This window comes from Arachis hypogaea, chromosome 16 (genome assembly GCF_003086295.3).
Source record: "Arachis hypogaea cultivar Tifrunner chromosome 16, arahy.Tifrunner.gnm2.J5K5, whole genome shotgun sequence".
Taxonomy (NCBI): domain Eukaryota; kingdom Viridiplantae; phylum Streptophyta; class Magnoliopsida; order Fabales; family Fabaceae; genus Arachis; species Arachis hypogaea.
In genome coordinates, this window is record NC_092051.1 from 110,599,340 (window position 1) to 110,604,969 (window position 5,630).

Below are 5,630 nucleotides of genomic sequence, written 5' to 3' on the forward strand. Positions count from 1 at the left end.
AATTAAAAATTTGATTTCACTCATAAGAAACAACTAGATTTCAAAAAGTTTTGAAAAAGTCAACTCAATTTTTTCAAAAATTTATGAGAGAAAAAGGGAAAGATATTTTTTTGATTTTTGAATTTTTAATGATGAGGGAGAAAAACAATAAAATTGAAACAAAACATGAAAATTATGAATCAAAACAACTAATGCATGCAAGAACACTATGAATGTCAAGATGAACACCAAGAACACTTTGAAGATCAAGATGAACATCAAGACTTATTTTTGAAAATTTTTAAGAAAAGAAAAACATGCAAGACACCAAACTTAAAAATTTTTATTCTTTAGACACTAATAATTCAAGAATGCATATGAAAAACAAGAAAAGATACAAAACAAGAAAATATGAAGATTAAACAAGAGGATTCATCAAGAACAACTTGAAGGTCATAAAGAATGCATGATGAATTTTTGAAAAATGCAAGAAAGAGATAAAAATGCAATTGACACCAAACTTAAAATTTAACACTAGACTCAAACAAGAAACATCAAATTATTTTTTTTTGATTTTACGATTTTATTAAAATTTTTTGGTTTTTTTTTTCAAAAATTAATTGGAAAAAGAAAAATAAGGATTTCAAAATTTTTAATATGAATTCCAGGAATCATGCAACATTAGTTTAAAACTCCGGTCCAGGAATTAGACATGGCTTACTAGCCAGCCAAGCTTTCAGTAGAAGCTCCGGTCCAAAACACTAGACATGGCCAATGGCCAGCCAAGCTTTAGCAGACATTGCCTACCTCCCATGTATACAACAACTATGTGTGTAACTGCCAAATGGGTGAAGATCAACAAGCTCTTGTGATGATAAGTTAAAACCCCGGTCCAAAGATTAGACATGGCTTACAGCCAGCCAGGATTCAACAAATCATCATGAAACACTAGAATTCATTCTTAAAAATTCTGAAGAAAAAATATATTTTTGAAAATATTTATTTTTTATTTTTTTTATATTTTTCAAAAATAAGAAATAAAAGAGCTTAAAAATAAAATAAAATTACCTAATTTGACCAACAAGATGAACCGTCAGTTGTCCAAACTCGAACAATCCCCGACAACGGCGCCAAAAACTTGGTGCACAAAATTGTGATCCTTAACAACGGCGCCAAAAACTTGGTGCTCGGAACGTAATTCACACACTTTGTCACAACTCCGCACAACTAACCAGCAAGTGCATTGGGTCGTCCAAGTAATAAACCTTACGTGAGTAAGGGTCGATCCCACGGAGATTGTCGGCTTGAAGCAAGCTATGGTCACCTTGTAAATCTCAGTCAGGCGGATTCAATTGGTTATGGGGATTTAATAATTAAAAGATAAATAAAACGTAAAATAAGGATAGAGATACTTATGTAATTCATTGGTGAGAATTTCAGATAAGCGTATAGAGTTGATTAATTCCTCCTGAATCTCTGCTTTTCCACTGCTTTCATCCAATCCTTCATACTCCTTTCCATGGCAAGCTGTATGTTGGGCATCACCGTTGTCAATGGCTACATCCCGTCCTCTCTGTAAAAATGGTCCAATGCGCTGTCACTGCATGGCTAATCATCTGTCGGTTCTCGATCATACTGGAATAGGATTTACTATCCTTTTGCGTCTGTCACTATGCTCAGCACTCGCGAGTTTGAAGCTCGTCACAGCCATCCCTTCCCAGATCCTACTCGGAATACCACAGACAAGGTTTAGACTTTTCCGATCTCAGGAATGGCCATCCATGGGTTCTGACTTATACCACGAAGACTCTAATATCTCGGACTTAGTCCCCTGTATTAGATATCTAAGAGATACTCATTCTTTCACGTCTTCATGTAGAACGGAAGTGGTTGTCAGGCACGCGTTCATAGGTGAGAATGGTGATGAGCGTCACATAATCATCACATTCATCATGTTCTTGGGTGCGAATGAATATCTTAGAATATGAATAAGCTTGAATTGAATAGAAAAATAATAGTACTTTGCATTAATACTCAAGGAACAGCAGAACTCCACACCTTAATCTATGGTGTGTAGAAACTCTACCGTTGAAAATACATAAGAACAAGGTCTAGGCATAGCCGAATGGCCAGCCCCCAAAATGTGACCAAAGGATCAAAAGATAATCCAAAGATAGATCCGAAGATGTAAATACAATAGTAAGAAGTCCTATTTATACTAAACTAGTTACTAGGGTTTACAAAAATGAGTAAATGATGCAGAAATCCACTTCCGGGGCCCACTTGGTGTGTGCTTGTACTGAGCATTGAGCTTTACACGTGTAGAGGCTTCTCTTAGAGTTGAACGCCAGTTTGTAACCTGTTTCTGGTGTTTAACTCCACTTGGCAACCTGTTTCTGGCGTTTAACTCCAGAATAGGGCAGGAAGCTGGCGTTGAACGCCAGTTTGCATCGTCTGAACTCGGGCAAAGTATGAACTATTATATATTGCGGGAAAGCCATGGATGTCTACTTTCCAACGAAATTGAGAGCGTGCCATTTGGACTCCTGTAGCTCTAGAAAATCCACTTTGAGTGCAGGGAGGTCAGAATCCAACAGCATCTGCAGTCCTTCTTCAACCTCTGAATCTGATTTTTGCTCAAGTCCCTCAATTTCAGCTAGAAATTTTCTGAAATCACAGAAAAATACACAAACTCATAGTAAAGTCCAGAAATATGGTTTTTATTTAAAAACTAATAAAAATATATTAAAAACTAATCAAATCATACTAAAAACTATGTAAAAACAATATCAAAAAGCGTATAAATTATCCGCTCATCACTCACTCAACAAGAAGAAAAATATTGAAGAGGCCATAGATGTCATTGAGGCTGTAGCTGAAAATGAGTATTTCTATGTTTCAGAAAGAACTCAAAAGAAGGGAGTGCTAGAATTCAACTCTGTAGATGCTTTGTTAGCTCAGAACAAGGCAATTGCAGTTCAAATAGCAGCTCTAACCAAAAGGATGGAGGCCAATCAAGCCTCATTCATTGAAGACCAAACTCCTCAACAAGAAGGGAATGCATCAGAATCTGAAGGTGACTGATAAACCACTATTTTATGGTTTATCTTGTACTCAATTGAGTGGTTTTCATCAACTCTTTACCCACTTATTCATACTATTTGCATGGTTTTACATTTGCCTTCCTAATTATGTGCTTTGATTGAAAACATGTTTCTTTGGACTTATATTTGCTAATATTAATCCTCTCTTATTACCATTAGATGCCTTGATATGTGTATTAAGTGTTTTCAGAGATTATAGGGCAGGAATGGCTCAGAGGATGGAAAGGAAGCATGCAAAAGTGGAAGGAATACAATAAGTTAGAGAAATTGCTAAGCTGTCTAGCCTGACCTCTTCGCACTCAAATGGCTATAACTTTAGCTACAGAGGTCCAAATGATGCGGTTCTAGTTGCGTTGGAAAGCTAATGTCTGGGGCTTCGATTTGATATATAATTTGTCATAGTTTCCCCGATGCCAGGCGACGCGAACGCGTGGGTCACCCGGACGCTTGACCTGGCCAACACCCAATCCGCGCGGTCGCATGGACGACGCGGCCGCGTCACCTTTTCGCGACCTGAACGTAACAGAAATCGCAGGGGGCGATTTCTGGGCTGCTTTTGACCCAGTTTTCAGCCCAGAACACACAGATTAGAGGCTATAAAGTGGGGGAATGCATCCATTCATGAGAGGCTCTCATAATTCACTTTTCATGTTTTAGATGTAGTTTTAGAGAGAGAGGTTCTCTCCTCTCTCTCTCTTAGGATTAGGATTTAGGACTTCTCTTAGTTTTAGGAGTGACTCTCGATCCCAGGTTCAATGTCCCTTTCTATTTACTTTCGCTTCTATTTTTATTGACTCTAATGCTTTTATTTGTATTTGATTTATGTTGCCCAATTGGCTTATGAACTTTTCCATGTTAGATTTTACTGCTTTGAATATATTTTATTTGAGGTATTCCAGATATTTATGATTTTAATTTAGCTTTCTACATTCTTGGCTTTGGTTAAGAAATTAGTAACTCAGGAGTTATCTTAACTCAACATAAGTGATAATTGTTATCTTTGCTAATTGAACTGAACTTCGATAATCCCAATCTTTTCTTAGGGATTAACTAGGATTTGAAGATCAAACTAATTAGTCACTTGACCTTCCCTTGCTCTAGTAAAGGTTAACTAAGTGGAATCAAGAGTCAATTTTCATTATTGTTGATAAGGATAACTGGGCTAGGACTTCCAATTTCTCATACCTTGCCAAAAATTTATTTTACAGTTATTTATTTATTTTAATTGTAATTTAAATTACTTGCTCCCTATTCTCAAAACCCCAAATTTACAATCTCCATAACCAATAATAAGAACATACTTCCCTACAATTCCTTGAGAAGACGACCCGAGGTTTAAATACTCGGTTATCAATTTTAAAGGGGTTTGTTACTTCTGACAACCAAGACGTTTGTACAAAGGGATTTCTGTCGGTTTAGAGACTATATTTACAACGCGATTGTTTTTATGAATTTCTTTACTGGAAAAAATCCTAACGTTAGTGACTGGAAACAAGCCAATTATGTGAACAATTCATCCAGACCACCATATGACCCACACTCTAAGACATACAACCCAGGTTGGAAGAACCACCCAAACTTTGGGTGGGGAAATCAACAAAACCACAACTAGGACCACAACAAGCCTTATTCATCAAATCAGCATTCCAACCACAACCCCAACCATCAAACAGGGAACCATAGATCCTATCATAACTCAAAAAACACATCATACCATAGTAACCAACCCATACACAGCAACCTCAATCAAGATGCACCATCCTCAACTATGCAACCATGTGAAATCAAGAGCAACTTTGAGAGGATGGAGGCTGCAATAGCACAACTGTCCTTACAGATTACAGGGGCAGTCTCTACCCTCATGGACAGCCAAGCACAAATTGAAAGAAGGATAAACGCTAATTAAGAAGAATACAGGTCAAATATGAAAAATTAAGGCGCAGCAATCTCAAAGTTGGAAGCACAAGTAGGGATTTTATCCAAGAAAATCCCACTTCCCACACACAGATTTCCTAGTGATACCATGGCTAACCCAAGAGGGGAATGCAAAGCCATTACTCTAAGAAGTGGGAAGGTTGTAGAAGAAGGGACCCCAAGCAAAGACAAGCATGAAGAAGCTGCAGCAAAGCATGGGAACAAGGATGAAGAAGAGATCCCTGCTCCACCTCCACCAAAACCAGTCTTGAAGCCTTATGTGCCAAAGGCACCATACCCACAAAGACTGGGAAAAGATGGGAAGGATGGCCAGTTTTCTAAGTTCTTAGAGATCTTCAAGAGGCTCCAAATCAACATACCATTTGCTGAGGTATTAGAACAAATGCCACTTTATGCCAAATTTTTGAAGGAGCTTATAACCAAAAAGAGGAACTGGGAGGCAAAAGAAACTATAATATTGACTGAAGAATGCAGCTCCATCATACAAAAAAGCTGCCTCAAAAGCTGAAAGACCCAAGGAGTTTCCAAATCCCCTGCATCATAGGAGACATCACCATTGAGAAAACCTTGTGTGATTTGTGAGCTAGCATAAATCTTATGTCCCTAACCATG